The 17,602-nt window shown below is 40.2% G+C and overlaps 1 long non-coding RNA gene across 1 annotated transcript; it reads left to right on the top strand.

Moving 5' to 3' along the window:
* Nucleotides 1-1,274: 1,274 nt before the first annotated feature.
* Nucleotides 1,275-17,389, top strand: LOC311429644. The gene is made up of 6 exons (XR_014688319.1): nt 1,275-1,535; nt 8,622-8,715; nt 9,300-9,511; nt 11,408-11,473; nt 16,194-16,512; nt 17,022-17,389. It is a non-coding gene; the product is annotated as an uncharacterized lncRNA (long non-coding RNA).
* Nucleotides 17,390-17,602: the final 213 nt, after the last annotated feature.

The following is a 17,602-nucleotide window of genomic DNA, read 5'->3' as shown; positions in this document are numbered from 1 at the left end:
ATGGACACATTTTCTGGTGTTCCTGAAAAGGCTATATGGCCAGTGCACCTTTTGGCCTAGGAACTTAGAATCCTTGATCAGCTAATTTCTGGTTGAAGGAGTTGGAAATGGAGTTAATGAAGCACCGTGGGACTAGGTACTGAGCACACACACACACACACACACAAAAAAGTTTTATCTTTAGATTAATACTCCAGAGGGATTTAACGTCAGTGGGTTCTGTCTGCATTTATTCAAGCAAAAAGTAACACAGAGGAAACTGAGATTTTGTGAAAAGTTTGGTGCTGTTCAGCATTGTTCAACTAGTTGAGAAGTTCACTGCAATTAGAAGGTCTGAATTACTGCTTTCAGCCATTTTATGCATAGCCTTCGGTGTGTCTCAGCTTGGACAAGACATTAAGATTCTTAAATACACAACAGCAGCAGCCAAAAAGCAGTGGAAGAGCTCTTTTCTTCTTCTTCTTCTTCTTCTTCTTCTTCTTCTTCTTCTTCTTCTTCTTCTTCTTCTTCTTCTGCTTCTGCTTCTGCTTCTGCTTCTGCTTCTGCTTCTGCTTCTTCTTCTTCTTCTGCTTCTTCTTCTTCTTCTGCTTCTTCTTCTTCTTCTTCTTCTTCTTCTTCTTCTTCTTCTTCTTCTTCTTCTTCTTATTGTTCCTATACAGAATGATATAGCTTACTTTGCAGGCAAAACATTTCACTAAAACAAAAATAGTAAATAAACCAAAAAGTAGGAAAAGTTAATCCCTCTCCTTTCTCCATGTTTTAGTGGAATTTTTTTTTTACTAAAGATACTAAGAGGTTGTTTGTTTGTTTGTTTGTTGTTGTTTTTCCTTCTCTCTGAACTGTGAGGAATCTGTGGAAGTATGATTTTTTTTTTATTTTTTTTTTCTGATTCATTCAACTGAGGAAACAAACTCTTATTTGAGGTGCATATCAGATGATGTTTTGAGTAAGATTGTCCTTTTACATGCCATTTAGCATGACACGGCTTTCCTTAGGTCCAACTGAAATGAGTTTCATGTGACTATTTTATGTAGGAACTGTACTTGCTGTGTGATGAGAAACCTGGTTGTATGTTAAGGTGCTGTTCAGATACAGATAGATCAACTTCTGTGATACTTCCTTTTGATATACCTGCAGGCTTACTACCTTATTCTCTGTTAGTCCTTCAGCATGTGCAAACGTAGTCACATTAATTTACAACAAATAAAGCTTTTGCATACTTGTGGGCAGGGTTCTTGATGTCCCTACTAGATGGAGTGAGCATTCTGGGAATTGACTCAGGTTTTTGAGTTGGGGTTGGGTGGGAAGAAGGCCTCTCAGTGGCAGTTTTTGCAGTAGCCTTTCATTCCTCTGAGTCACAAAGCTAGTCTGGTCGGTGATTAAGACAGGAAGTTCCAAACTGTTTTAGTTATAGCATAAGGCTAAGGAGACAACAGTTACTCCCCTTATGACCCACTGGAGGAACAGTCTGTTTTGAGTGGAGGTACAAGTTGCTCTAGTGTCTGAGGACAACTTTTGTAGCTTATCAAATAAAGGTGAGTTATTTAGAGATAACGGTTGCTAGTCTTTGTTGCAGTTTCAACTGTGAGAGAGAGGATTTAAAGCAGATGCTCAAGTACACAGGTCTGCTGTGGAGCTGATGACAGGTTTATGTGTCAGGATTAGAAGGGAAGCCAGCAAGAGGGACCTCATGCTGTCTGTCTGCAACTGACTGCTCGCTCAAGACAAGAAAAATAAGGAAGCCTTTTTTTAAATAACTGGAAGAAGTCTTATAGTTGCAGCCCCTTCAACATGGGACTGCATAAGCATAGGAACAGGCTAGCAAAAGATGGAGCTCAAAATTTCTTGGAACTTTTCACAATGTCTGTACAAAGCCCTTGTGACCTGATATAACCATGAAGTTAGTCCAGCTTTCAGCAGGCGTTTGGTCCAAATTGACCTCATGGGTTTCTTTTCAACTTTTTTTTTTTTTTTTCTGTAATTTTAAGGGAGAGTTGCTTGTGGATTATTATGCTGTCTGCTTTGTAAATATTAAATATCTGTGTTTCACTGTTATGTATTTGCCATACAGGCAGTGAAATGAAAAGACTTGCCTAGCTCCTGAGGGCTCCGTAGGTTTAATTTATTTTGAAAAAGTGAAGAAATTCATGAGTTCCAAGTCTCTATTATGCTATAGAACCACTCACTAATTAAATCTGAAGTGTTTCTGATAGAACTTATTATTAAATGTTTCATGAGTGAACTAAATGAGGTGTATTGTTGTAAAGTGTCAATAGAAGAGAAGAAAATGAAACCTTGAAATTTGTTTTCTATTTCACTTAGAAAACTTTTCTTACAATTTATTCTAGCTTTTTAAACTATTCAAAATACCAGCTTCTTACTTTTTACTGATACAAGGCACAGAAATAATACCTAGGTTTAAAACTTGTGTTTTCTTTCCTTCTATATACTTTTCTGGTTGTATATGCAACAGGATTTGTATGGATGAAAACTTTTACATGCTGCTTTTACATGCTGCTTTTGATCTTCACTACAGGGCTTCTGAAATGTCCCGTTCTGCAAGGTGCCACATACACCTATCTGAGACAAAACTTAAGCTTTCTTAATATGGTAACAGTTTATACCAGACACAGTGTTGCAAGGTGCAGAAGGATAAAGTTATGAAAGATGCTGAACTTCTTTAATAGCTTGGCATACCAAACAAAGGAGCTTTTGCTGTTTACTTCTGCTCTTGGCTTCACAAGTCACTTCTCTCCTACTTGTGGTGCTCAATGGGCTGCATATTTCATTAGGTTTCATCAGTATTCAGTTTGCTGCTGCATTATAATCACAGAATGGTTTGGGCTGGAAGGGACCTTAAAGCCCATCCAGTTCCAACCCCCTGCCATGGGCAGAGACACCTCCCACCAGACCAGGTTGCTCAAAGCCCCATCCAGCCTGGCCTTGAACACCTCCAGGGATGGGGCAGCCACAGCTTCTCTGGGCAGCCTGTGCCAGGGCCTTACCCTATGAGTAGTTTCTTCCAAATATCTAACCTCACTCTCCCCTCTTTTAGTTTAAAACCATTACCCCTTGTCCTATCACTGCACGCCCTGACAAAGAGTCCCTCCCCAGCTGTCCTGTAGCCCCCTTTAGGTACTGGCAGGCTGCTGTAAGGTCTCCCCGGAGTCTTCTCTTCTCCAGGCTGAACAACCCCAACACCCTCAGCCGGTCTTCGCAGGAGAGGTGCTCCAGCTCTTTGATCATGCTCATGGTTCTCCTCTGGACTCTTTCTAATACTTCCATATCCTTCTTGTGCTGGGGGCCCCAGAGCTGAATGCAGGGCTCCAGTCAGGGTTTCACGAGAGCAGAAGGAGGGGGACAATCCCCTCCCTTGACATGCCATTGGATTGACCCATGAAGGAGCTGGACAAGCTGCAGCCCTGGCACAAGGTGATGTGGGGGATATCTGCCTCTTATGTGGCAGCAAGATGTTAAATCAGCTCAAACTTGCTTGTGTTGATGTCACCATGATAGCACAAATGGCTTGTAATTAATTCAGAATTCACTTACGAAGGCTGAAGTGCCTTGAATCTTGCTATGGATTGAGAATGAGTTCTTACAGAGAAGCAGTTTATTCTGTGGATATTTTCAGCTCTTTGACTTCCCAGGACATTGATCTTTCATGTGCAGCAAGCACAGGTTCTTCAGGTGATTCTTCTAGCCTCACTGGCACAGAATGGGATGCTGATGTGGAAAACAGAGAATGGAGGAGGGCTAAAGATGTACACATGGAAATCCTCTGTTTTTAGAGCATAGCTGGTACCAAAATATGTTCTTTTCTGGACTGAGAAATCAATAAACAGCAACTTAGTTATGTTACAACTGTTTCAGGATGAGATTTCCTTATAGCTGCACGGGAGTGCTCCAAAGGCTGTTGGTATTCTAGTTTTTACATGTTACAGGAGTGAAGGATAAGATTATTTATTTATTTATTTATTTAAATGTGCTTATCTACACAGACTTGTATTGTACTGCCTTTTAAATAGCCCTCTCTACTGATGGTGAGTCATAGCTACCCAATACGTATTCTTTGAATTTTACAAGTAGTCATGTTGCTGTGATTATCACTGTTATATGTGCTTTGGCAATTTTGTCTGTTCCTAGCTGTTTATTCTTTCTGATCTTCTGTTGCAGCTGGAAGAGATTTGGTGTATGTAGTCAGAGGCAGGGAACCATTTCAGTTCTGTTGATGAACAAGACACGGTGGCTTTAAATTTTAAAAACAAGTTAAAAATAGGCACCACTGTTCTGGACATTTTTGTTTGTTGTGTGATTACATCGTAATGCAAAGTATGAAGCTTATTTTTTTAATAGTTTCCTGTTCTGAATTTCATCTCAGAAATAAGAGGCTAATAATTCCCAGTGGTATCTTTTGTGGTCAGACATAAGACGTAATATTTGCTCCAGAAGTTTGCAATGTCTGTTTCAATTTTTGTCCTATTCTGGATTATTCTGTGATTGGAGATATTACCTTATTTTGTTTCCTTTTAGGACCTCGTTGTTCAGAAAAAAAAAAAAAATAGACTATGTGGCTGCAGATAACACCATTTCTCCTGGTTAGTTTGAAGCAGGGTGCTTCTTTTAGCCTTCACTGAATCTGACGTACAGTGTTTTTCTGACTTGCCTGAGGTCGCTGTATTAGACAGGAAGGTCTCTGGTTTCCCAGCCCTGTATCCTGACCACAAGACTACAGTAACTCCCCTCAACCCAAAGCCTGTAGTTTTCCTTAAGTCTACACTTGACTTTGAGATGATGATCTAGCTACTTGGTCTTTGCAAGTGCTGGTACTGCAAAAACAAGTTGTTTTGATGGAGGTAGTTGTACACTGTGTGCATGCAGAAAAAAATGCTATCAGGGAAAGTTCCACTTCCACGATCATGATTTCTGCTGTCAGCAAAAAGTAGGGAGTTGTTTTTTTTTTTTTTTTTCCCTTTCTCTGCATATTTCAAGTGATGTCTTTCTTTGAAAAATATCCCAGTGGCTCAAATAAGCTTCTCCTCCAAACAGACATCTAAATACTTCACTGACGTTCAGTGCTGCATACAAATTGGTAGCGTAGGCCTGAATCTCAACGGTCTTATTCTCTGGTCACTTCAAAAAGAAACTGTGCTGGTATGAAATGGGAATGATACACAAGCAAATCAGACTCCTGGACTTTCAGTGATCACTATGTGAAGGGCAAATTGAACTACACACAACCTCCTGATAAAAAAAAGCAATTGAGAGGGCAATAAAAAGATATACAGCTGCAGAAAAAATAGGAGGAAAGGCCAGAGTTCAGATTAGAAACAGAAGTTGAAGAAAGGCAAGACAAGAAATAAACAACTCTTTAAAATAACTCTTGTGAAAGTCCTGCAGTGTAAGGGGAAAAATGTTTTCTCCTGCCCTGACCTCTAAATAGAAGTCATTGGTTCTCTGAGACTCGATGTGAAAAGGAAGTGCTAACATCTGTTTCTGTGTGTTCAATCAGTGATTTTGATATTGTCTGAAGAAAAAAAAAATCTCTTAAAGAATTCAGTCACGTTAGCTGGCCTACCCCTCAGTAAAAGGAAGGCCACCTTCTGCTGAACATTTTTGTGCTGAGAATGCATCACTCGAGCAAAGCTTGAAACAAGCACTAATTTAAATTGACTGAATGAAGGTCTGGCACTGCTGTGGTTCAGTTAAAATCACCATCTGCCTTTCAACCATCAAATATGAGGTCAATGAAATTGGTGGCTCTGAGGACACCTGCCATGTCTACTGTTATTTCGTCTTTGCATTTGAATAGTGGGTGTGAGAGGGCAGGTCCCATTCATGTCTATTGTTTATTTGTGTTTATTTCCTTTGCTGAATATTGTTATCCTTGGAAAAGATCTCACTATGTATGAGGTGCAAGCCAAGAATGCTCCCTGCACCTTTGTGGAAGGATGAAGTGCGAGGATGCACAGCGATTGGTGTGGGGGGGTCAGTTGAATGTGTGTGCAGATACTACTGGCAACACAGCATTTAGCTCTGTGAAAGCATTTAGTGTAATGCCATTTAACTTGGGTTATTTCCTTTAAGCAATTTGATAGTTAAACTGATATAGACTTTAGTTTTTGTTACTGAAAGACTACTAAAACAAGCCCATTGATGAAAACCTTCAGGGTCTTTCTTGGATGCTAAGAAGGAGATCCTAAGTTTGGCTGCATTCTGCATCCAAACCTGTAAATATGGTCAGCTGAATAAGTTTACAATAGTTTTCTGTACAAGTATCTGATATTTCATATATGGTGTTATTAGTTAGTGTTATATAAGCATCTGCAGCCTCAGATCACAGAATCACAGAATTGTAGGGGTTGGAAGGGACCTCAAGAGATCATCAGGTCCAACCCCCCTGCCAAAGCAGGTTTCCTAGAGCAGGTTGCCCAGGGAGGCATCCAGATGGGATTTGAATATCTCCAGAGAAGGAGACTCCACAACCTGCCTTGGCAGACTGTTCCAGTGTTCCATCGCCCTCACCGTGAAGAAGTCCTTTTGCATGTTGGTGTGGAACTTCCTGTGCTCCATCTTGTGGCCATTACCCCTTGTCCTGTCCCCACAAGACACTGAAAAGAGGTTGGCCAAATCCCCCTGTCTCCCACACTTAAGATGTTTGTAAACATTGATAAGATTCTCTCTCAGTCTTCTTTTCTTGAGGCTGAAGACAGCCTTTCCTCATAGGGAAGATGTTACAGGCCCCGTATCACCTTTGTGACCCTCCATGGGGCTCTTTCCAGGAGATCCCTGTCTTTTTTGTACTGTGCTCAGAACTGGACACAGTATTCCAGGTGAGGCCTGACCAGGGCAGAGTAGAGGGGGAGGATCACCTCTCTTGACCTGTTGGCCATGCTCCTTTTAATGCACACCATGCTCCTTTTAATGCACATTGGCCCTCTTGGCCACCAGGGCACACTGCTGGGACTGGTGCTATGCCTGTTTCACAGGGGTGCCTGTGAAATATGGCACTGTATCCATCCCTGTAGAACAAGTACTGGATTAAAGTGTTTATACCTTAGTATTTTACCAGAAGGTGTAATCATTCCGTCCTCACATGAAGAGCTTAAATAAAGATGGCCTGACTTACTATTGCATTTCATTTAGTCCTTGGAGAAATTGTGTTCTCTGCTCCAAACCCACAGGGTGACTCCCTCAGACTGTGCTGCACAGGGGGTTATAAAAAGAAAGGTTGCCAATAGCAACTTGTTCTTCTGCTGGAACAAGCCAAAGTTATTTGAAAAGACAGCATAGAAATAGGGAAGCTGGGGAGAATGAATGGAAAGCCTTTGTGTTGATGTTTTGAAAATACAAATGAAACAGCCTTATTTTGCAGTGCTTTTGATAGGAAAATGAAAATGAGCAAGCCCTCCTACAGAAGGTTTCATGGGATTGCATCCTGGCTAGCACCAAACCTTGGACACTAGCCTTCCTCGCAATGCCCAGGTCATCAGTCCTTCTTATGCTCTTGGCCACCTATCGCCCTGAATCTCACAGTCAATGACCACCGTTGGTTGGTACAAAGCCTCTACAGGATATAGTGATGTGGTGGTATGGGGGTTGCAATGTCTGTAGGGCTGGTGTCCTAGCAGATGATGGGGACCGTGTGAGAATCTTGTTTGTTTTCTTGCAACTACTTTTAAGTCTTTTTAGAGCTGGTTTGCAGGGAAGAAGCTACATGAGGGAAAATGAGGGTAAGATCCATGGAAGCCAAAGGTAAAAGAGAATAACTACGTTCCTGAGAAGTTGCATGTGTAAGTAATGGGTCTTGGAATAACTTATTCATGTTCCTAACCCTGATGGAAGAGAAAATGGTGACAACACAATCTTTAAAAACGCTGGTAAGAAAGATATAATTAATACTTCCTTATTTTCCTGTACTTTTCATGCTGAGCCACCAGATGGCGACCACAGACTGTCCACAGATCTGAACCTGTTCACCTCCTGTTTATTTAACTTCTGTGACCTGAGATGGTAGCCTGACAGGACTGCTTTGCTTTCAAAGCAAGCAAAAAGAAATACATTTATAAAATGAACGTTGCAGGTTTGGTTCTGCGTTACATTGATACTTTCTTTATATCAGTGCAGCTACAGCATTTACAACTTGGGAACGTGAGGAATCAGGCCTGGTGAAGCTGTATGTGTGCAAAGATGTGCCTACGTAATGCATTTAAATCCAGAGCAGTATTTGTTTGTAGAGGCTGTAGTTATGTTCTTCTCATACCTTACAGCATCTGGTGTGACCAGCTATACTGAAACATTAAATCACATGCATTCAATGTCAGAACCTCTTTCTTTCAACCCCATTCATTCTTCATTCAGTCTTTCCTATTCCTTCTTTCCTCCTCCATCACTCCTGCTGATGCTTAGAGCATGCTTTCCATACGGAACCTTCTAGGATACCAGCTCCTTGTCACAGCCCAGCCATTCACCCTTGTACATTAATGTTTAAAAAAGCCTCTGTTCTTCCACCCTTTCATCATCAATAGAATGAAAGTTGAAATCTGTCCTACACACATTGAAAGCAAATAAGCAAATGCTCAAAAAATGCTCAAAATATATATATATTTTTTTTCCTTAAGGAGGTGATTTGCAGGCATCTCCAGGCTAAGCAGGGACATGCCGCGGGTCACAGGGCTTATCAGCGCAGAACGTGAGACAGCCCAGGTATGCGAGGTTAGTAGTGTTATGGCATTCACTGAACAAAGAGCATCACTCAAGCCTATTGTTTTTCTGAGCTCGTAGAGCTGGCTTTAACACTGGTGGGTACTTAATTTGGGAATTATTGTCTAAGGAGCACCCAAGAATAGCAGCACATGAAGCTGAGATTTCCTGTGAGCTGCCAGATGTGTGCTTTGCATTTGGCTTTTGTTTTGCCTGGTTGCTGTGGGTTTTTCTCAGCTGGCAGGACTTAGGGAACATACAAAAAGACAACGTTTTAATACCCTTGCTGCTCCAACAGATAATTTGAGTAGGCAGCCTGGGAAGGGTTATACATTGCAGAGACATGCACGAAACAAAAGGAGTCCTAGTGACTAAATGACATTTGTTTATTTCCAGAGGAAATCTCTCTGTGTTTGTGGAGTTTCTCTGGAATTCTTACATGCAAAGAAGGGCAGCAAATAGCTTTCTAAATCTAACTGAATTTTGGTCCACTTTTAGAGTATTGAACTAAAAGAACTGTGGGTTTTAATGTTTCTTTAAACACCTTTTTGAGTGTTTTTTGTTTGTTTGTTTGTTTTGTTTTGTTTTTTTTAAAGCCTTCAAAGGAAGTTTAAATACAAAAGAAAAACTTGCATGGGGGAGTGGAAGACAAGAAAGGATACTAGAGCTTCTCCCAAACTGGTTTGTAAGGTAGAATTGTGCAGGGTACAGTGAGTGTCGTGCCATCTTTTTCTTTTCTTCAGTCACCATGTGATGTGGAGGAGCAAAGGGAGAGTTTCCTCCTTGATGCAGAACTATTTCCCTACAGGTAAGTCTGATCACTCTCAGAAAGCTCCTGGCTTAGCAGGGTCTAGAGTCACCAAGGTTTCTCTGGGCTGATTGAAATCCAGTCACACCAGCTTAAATGGAAAATTACATTAGAGTACTGGGATCACTGGACCTCATAGAAGGACAGCATGCTCCTTAGCAGAATCCTGTTGGACTGTAAGTCTGTAGCTGAAGTGCAGCAACACAGGCTCTTCACTTGCTCTGTTTACTAGATGGAAAGGTGCAGAAAGATGGTGGGTTGCAGCTCAAGTCAGCCGGTAGCATCCAACATCTTAAGTTAGTTAGCAAAAAGGAAGCTGTGGTGATGTAGCTTGATGTATCATGCACAAAGTGAAAGCCACTTGCATGAGTCTCTCACACTTGCACCCTTTCTCTTACACACTGACTTAGAGTGCAAGAGGCTGAAGCAGGGTACAGTCTTGGATCAGCAAGCAGCTATTTTGGTTTTCTTACCCTAGGCTTTGATCTGGAGACTGTTCTTCCAAAGGGATGCATCTGTGAAGCTGGTTCTGAAGAACTGAACTTGTCTCAGTTCTACCTTAACCAGCAGCCCACACATTTGGTACGCTGCATGGATGAGAAATCACAGGCCCACTTGTTTCCTTCCCACCTATTTCATTCGCTGGTAGCTTTTCTGAAAGGCTTTACCATTGACTGCTTCCTGACCTACTTTATTTCACATGTGGAGACTGGGAAGGATTTCAGGAGTTACTGTTCATTCTCTGCTGCAAGAAAAACCCAGCAATTTTATTTTTGTCTTAGGAAAACAGAATATTACTCACGTCCTAAGGCAAGGTCATCATTTGCCTTTGGTTTAGGTAATTTGAGAGAACATGACTATTAGAGTTTTTGCTTTGAATATTAATGGCCAGTCCTATGCTCTGGTGAAAGATGCTGCATCCCTGTATCTGCAGGATGTTTTGAGTCCAGCATGGGTAACCAAAGCTGCTGTGTCTCCCATCTGGAACTGTTTGGTCTTGAATAGCTAAAATAATGTTAATTGCTGTTAGAGCTCTTGACAGTTCCTACTGTCTATAAAAACAGCAGCTAAAAGGAATTTCAGACAGCTGAGATTATAAAACTGGCCGTTGCTGCTGTGCAACATCATGATTCATAATAAAAAAAAATGTTTTTATTCAAGTTAGCATTGTGCTGCAGCAGTGTTAAAACCAGACCTCCTAGAATGTATATTGGGTAATTTATAGACCTCTACTAGCTGCTGTATGATAGACTTCTTCACTTTCTGTAGACAGATACATGGGAAAGAGTGAACATGTTATATTGCTATTACTTAAGAGGGACACAGGCTATAGAGCACTGCAAGAGCTGTAAATTACTTGTCAGACTCCTCTTTGCTGCAACACCAAAGTTATTCTTAAAAAACTGAATTTGCAATGGTGCTGTCTATGCAAGGCTTATATTATGAAATATCCTTCAGGGTGCTAAGTGCTTTGGCTGGGGCTGGGAGAGATCTTTTTCTGTGAGATGAAGTACTCTAGCAAACTTCTTTATCTGGTACTTCCCCGGGTTGTTGGGGTACTTCATCATTTCAGGAATGGAGCTGTTAGTAAGGCTGGTGCTGTGGTGCCTAGACAGCCAGTACTTTTACCAAAAGAAATGTTTGTGAGGCTCAGTTTGACCACTGTTCCTGGCCCATTTCAGGTCCTGATCTTAGTGCCTCAGGATCTGGTTGTGTAAGGACTGTACCCTTGGACCTTTTTGATGTGCTCAGTGCTGCATGGCAACAGAAGAGCTCAGCAGTTATTTTTACCAGATGTTATACATGAGGAAATTCCATCTTGCATATTTGTTTTTTTAGAATAGAAACATCTTGAACTTTTATTATTATTACAGAAGATATCTGTTTATATTCCAGTGAGCAATGTTGGTGCTACTGCAGGGATCGCATGAAAACGTCTCTGCCTTTACATCCCTATCAGCTGTATCCTTTACAGTGTGTGTGCTCTTACATCTTATTCCTGCCTCTCGTATGCCACACTGGGATTGTGTTTGGGGAGAATGTTATCTAACAACTGCCACAGAAGCCTGTGCTAAGGCTTTCAGAAAGGGCTAGTTATTACCGGTATTCAACTGGAGAGGAAGCAAAATACCTTATCTTTTTGTTGCTGTTGTTCATCCACTTTTGGCAAATCAGTTTTGTGAATGTTTTGTATCTGGAGATCCTGTCTGGCTCCAACTTTCTATGTGAACTAGAAAATGTTTCCCTGTGTTATTTTGGGTATTCATTCTTCTGTAGAATAAAACACACTCAATTTTATTCAATTTTCAATTTCATTCACGTAAGTGTATAAACCCAGTCTTCAAATGAAAATTGTTACAGTGAAACAGATCTTTTCACACCCCACACACATCCCCTCCCCCCTCACTTATTCATACGTTTACAACTATGTATACAGGACAGTAGAGCAAAAGATGAATGTTATCAAGCTAGGAAAGAAAGACTGCTTCTGCAATGATAGCAATAGCATAGAAATTGTACCTATGAAGTTCTTACTGAATAACAGAATTATTCATTGCAACCAAGGGAGGGGGCAGAAAATGAGATGGGCAGAGCTGAAAGGGTCTGTTGAGCAGCCTAAACAAGCAAGAAGTTGGCTAATCAGATTTGCTGCTTTGAATTACACCCCAAAATAATTTAGAGGGTGCTTTTCTTAAAGGACTGCAGTGTCTTGTGTCCATGTTGCCATAAAGAAATCCTTGTGGTGTTCCAGGCCCGTGGGCAGGGGATGTGAACGGTGCTGGGGTTAGAGATGAGTGCTGCAGTCAGGTCAAGGAGCATTGTGTTGTTGCTTAGACCTGTTCTCTAACGTGTGCGGTGGGTTTCTAACATACTGTAGAGCTGTGTGAGCCATGGATTCCTCAGTACATGAAAGATGAGAAATGAGCAGAAGATGAAGACATCCCAAACCAGAACATTGTCCACTGTACAGTGACATAGCATCCTTTTCTTTTATGCAGCCTACGCTACTCCGTCTCCACCACTGCCTCACTCAGATAACCTAGCTCCCCCAGATCAGACTGTTTTATAAATGAGATCCTGTTCTGTTTGAGGTGAGCAGATCTACTTAGGCTGAGGCAATTGCTTTCCAGTGACTCCAGGTAGAAGTTACTTTTAGAGAATTTTACATCAGGAGGATGAGGACTTGCTTCTTTTATGGCCAAAATCTGTGACCTGAATATTTAAAAGAGCTTTGAACAGTTTTATTATTTTTGAATGATTCAGGGAAACAAAAATCAAACAAAAATAACATTTGACTTTTAATTCTATTTATATTCATTCACTATCCTTGTTCCTATAGTGTCTGACCTCTTTTTAGTTAAAAATATGACTAAAACCTAATGCGTGTGAGGCTCCCTATTTTCTCTCCTTGCAGGAATTTGCAGTTGCATACTCTATCCACCTGACCTTTTGATATTCCTGAATATACTCTGTCTTATTACACTGCTTTGGTCATTTCTGGTAGTAATGTTAGTAGTATTGTAGCATTGCTGCAATAAAACCAACCTTATTTATTTATTTATTTATTTATTTATTTATTTTGTGCCTTCATCTTTGTCTGGTCCTTTACATTACACCCCAAAATAGGCACATATGAATTGATAAACTATTGATAAACCAATATAATAATAAACAAACAAACAAAAAACAATATAATAATAAACCAAAATAAACCAATTGATAAACCCAAATCTACTTCTTGGTACACCTTCCATAGTGAATTTCTGCTGACTGTTGAGCATGTATTCTGATGTCACACTTTCAGAGTACTTTTCATGATGATTTCCAGAACAGTGATATTCAGATAAGAAGCCTTTGAATTGCAATTTCAAATAACAGTGAATAACAGTGAACAGTGAACAACAGACAGATGATGTTTAGTTTCTAGATCAGGTGCCATTTATAGGAGATGATTCAGTTGAATGGTCAGACACCTCTCTTGCGTCCTGTTTGAATAATATTTACAAACTTAGTCCTGCTTTTTTTTAAAGTCAATGACAAAACTAACTGTAATGAAAGTAAAGCTACACCTCTTTGAAACTTATTTTAGGATAACTGCCAAAGCCTGCAAACTATATGAAGAAGTCTTGATATAATGCAGTCTGATGCTACGGTATAGATTCAGCTTTAAATTTTGTTGTATACATCACATGTATTCATTTTCTTAATTTTTTTTAAATAACAATGGTGAAAGCATTTGTTTCATGTACAATGAAACTTCCCTGTGTAGTGTTTGGAGCCTGAGAATTGCAGTTGGGATAAGAGCCAAGAAGTGAAACTAGTAAGAAACAAATGAGCAATTCATCAGTAACAGCAATACTGCTTCAAATATACAATTGCATACTTGGAGTGAAGTCAGTTAGCTCTTGACAAACTAAGGAGATGGGAATTTTTTGTGGGATTACAACACTACATTAGGAGATTTACAAGTTTTCTTGTAGAGCATAGTCTGGATGGGGCTGTCCCTCCCACAATTAAGGTTGCCTCGGATGGTTTGTTTAGATAAGAGTAGGATCAGATTTGATAGCTTTTTTAAAAGCAGGACTAACCACTTTTGCTCTCCAGGACTCATGTGTATGTCTTATGAGTAGTTTAAGTTTGAGGATTTTGTCACAAAGTCTCCATTACGATTAAAGCTGTCACTAACTGAAAGCCAGGGCAAGCTCAAAAAGATTTTCAGTTATAGTCTATCATTCTGCCAACATCCCTTTCTTGCAGGGCATTTACACTGCTTGTTACAAGAGCCATCAGAACTGACTAGCAGGAGCGCTGTCAGTCCTTTGGAGCGCTGTCAGTCCTTTGTGAACTTTGCAAAGATGTGCTTCCCTCTCTTCAGAAAGGGTAGAAAGAGCCAAGAAAATGTTTGCAGTGGAATGAGTTTGGGTTTTAGTGTTTTTCTTCTCTGGGAGGTGGCGTGCACTGGCTGATAAGAGTTTGGAGACAGTAAAGTACCTTTTTTTTTCTGACAAAACAGAGTGGAAAAATATCAGTTTCCCTGGTGCCAAACTCTGGAGTTACCTGCTTTCTGTATTTCTACTTTCCTCTGATATTTTTCTTTTTATGCCTTGGGAACTACACTAAACAATGGACTTTTTATGCCTTTTTAAGTAATTTCTCTTCACCATTCAACACAATTTATACAAGAATTAAATAGAAATTAAGGGTTGAGTCACTGAATCTTAGACCATTTCAAGAAGCATCTTCATTCTGTACCATTTTTCCCTCAGTTGTCTTATTCAATGTAGTCTTATTCATTATTCAATGTCTCATTTTTTAGTTTATGAATTTCTTAAGCCCACCATGGTAACAGATGCTTGGCTTTTTTACAGAGCATTCTGAATCTTACATTTCTGTGGCCATAACAAAGTTCCACGGTTTGCCTTCCTGCATCTCTAGTGTTCAGCTACACACATGGACTTGGTAGCAGACAACATAAGATGATTTTGTTCACAAGATATCGAACATCTGAGGTCTGTTTTCACTCATAGTTTGAACCTGGCACAGTCCTTTCTGCAGCAATGTCTGTTGCTGAAGGGCATGTCCAGAACTTTACTGCCACTTTATTTAGTGTAAACTGGATAATTTGAAGCAGGCATCCTAAGGCCTGGCCATCTCTTGTTAGGCTTAAAAAGGGTGTAAGGGAAAGACTTCAAAGTGAGAAGGGTTTCTACTGCACATTTGACTGATGCTGTCAGACAGAGATGGCAGAAATACAGCACCATATGAAAGTGGTGAGCTCACAAAAGTATGGGAAGCAGGACTGATGATGAACTTAGCTAAATCCAAGAAAGAGATATTTATTTGACTTGACTATTGATACTTGGCATTCTGTGTGTTCCTTCTGCTACTGGAATGCCAAGGATGCTGTCCTGTTTATTTTTGTTTGTTTGTTTGTTTTGTTGATGTTGTTGTAAGCCTAATTCATTATTGATGTTGCTCTTTTTTCCTCTCAATGTGGCAAAAGGAGTGGCCATCACATCGTTAGTGCATATGTTGGTGAATCTGTCTCTGTAGCGACAAAGTGGTGACAGCCAGTGCTGTCAGTGAGGCTTGCAGGGCAGCTGGAGCCTGCAGCATCAATCTTGCACACGCGGGAAGTCACCAATTCACTGTGCAGCTACTCTGTGCTCAGTAGGTCTTGCACAGCTAGTAAGGGCTATTTTGTGCAGAGCTGCTTTCACATGCGGGGTCAGGGACTGGCATGATCCATGTCTGAAAACAGCACTGTAAGACTTAATGGAGTCTTGTACCCCAAAGCACCCAGGCTGACTGAAAGAGCTCAATAGCCACTGGAGCTTAGGAGCCCTCACCTAGTCATCCCAGTGCCACATATCTGCTGCAAACTGACAAGCCTGTAAAAAGTTCTTTGAGTATTTATTTTTCTGTTTACATAGCTCTTAAGAATCAGAAACCTTTCATGATCTTGGAAGCTTTCTTTGGAAGAAGATCCCAATTCATCCTTCAATGTAGCCATGAAATGAGCAAGCCACTGCCATCAGGCTGTCTTTTCCTCCTCTAAGGTGTGTATGGTGACTTTACAGGGTTTTAGATGCCTTGTGCATGGACAACTTGCAGTGCTTGTCTGGTTTGCTGACAGCACTTCCATAAACTGTGCATGCCTGTTTCCTTATCTGCTCTTCAGAACAATACTTCTGTCATCATATCATTATGGATCTTTGCAGAAAGGCAGTTAACCCCTTTGCACTTCTTCAAAAGCAGCCAGAAATCATTTCTACTAATGCTCACTGAAGTGCAACTGCTTTACTCCTGTATCTTAAAACAACATTTTAAAATTCCTATAGTTAATATTATTTTCTGAAGAAACCTCCCATTACTGAAGCTTTGCAAAGGCATTTGCCCTTTATTTCCACTTTGGAGCACCCACCCCCAGAATAAGTTTTTTCCTCTGGATGCACCACCTTACAGTTAATGAAGACCTTGGGTATTCCAGGACAGGAAAGGTAAGCAGGTTTGTATTCCAAAGCTGCTCTATATAGCTCTAGTTAAACATACTATTTATGCACTTACCCTTTACAGATAGGGACTTCAGTGGAGAGTTTCAGGTTTTTAATTGTGCATAGGTTCCTGTGTAATTCAAAGGTCTTTTCACAATTTCAGTTTATTTTTTAGAAACAGTATGACATATGATGATATCCGCATATTGTTTGTATGTCCTACTCTTTTGTATCCTATGTGAAAAAATCACCTCCTGTTTTTCTGTGGTTTTGATTAATGCAAGAGAGATAAAAAGAAACTCCATAAGCTGGTTGTTCAGAGCTACACAGCTGCATCTAAACAAAGGGGTCTTAGGTGTTTAGGTTATCTACCAGTATTCTTTTCTCAAATATTCACCAGGACTTTCATAAGCAACAAAACTAAAATTTCCTTATTTATTCCCCTTTTCTCTCTCTCTCTCTCTCTCTCTCTCTCTCTTTTTTTTTTTTTTTTTTTTTTTTTTTTTCCCTCAAAGCCTAAAATCCCAGTTAATGAGCTGCACCCATCCAAGAGGATCCATGCTGGGAGAGGAAGAAAGAGAGAACATCCAAAGAAGGTTAAAACAACTTTTCTGAAACCACCTCATAACTTGGCTTGAATACCAGCTCTCAGCCCAGAGCATTCTGAAATTTGGGCTGGTATTTCATTCACTTACGTATTTTGTAAAGTGGGGAAGTCATGGTTTTGTTAGTTAGTTTGTTTTTGTTTTTAAGTTGTCTTTTGGCAGCCTTTGTGAATCAGCAATTTAAGCAGCTGCCTATCTTAGTTATGCCACTACTCAAAGGTCCTCATGCAGACTTCACAAGGCTACATTTGAAAATGAATAAATATCTATATTGTTTCCATCGTATTTAACATTTTTCACGTCAACATAATATGCCAACATAACAATAGGCCTGTTGTGCTAAATAGATGGCATTCCACGTTATTCTATTGCTTTGGCTATCTATTCACTCATTAACAAATAAAACCATGTGATACCATTTTAATACTTTCAGAATATATTGCAGAGAAACTCCAAAATCTAAGAATTATTCTTAGCATGAACAAGCCTTT

This window comes from Aythya ferina (genome assembly GCF_964211825.1).
Source record: "Aythya ferina genome assembly, chromosome: 1".
Taxonomy (NCBI): Eukaryota; Metazoa; Chordata; class Aves; order Anseriformes; family Anatidae; genus Aythya; species Aythya ferina.
The sequence above is the reverse complement of the archived record's forward strand: the minus strand, read 5'-3'. Positions and strand labels throughout refer to the sequence as shown.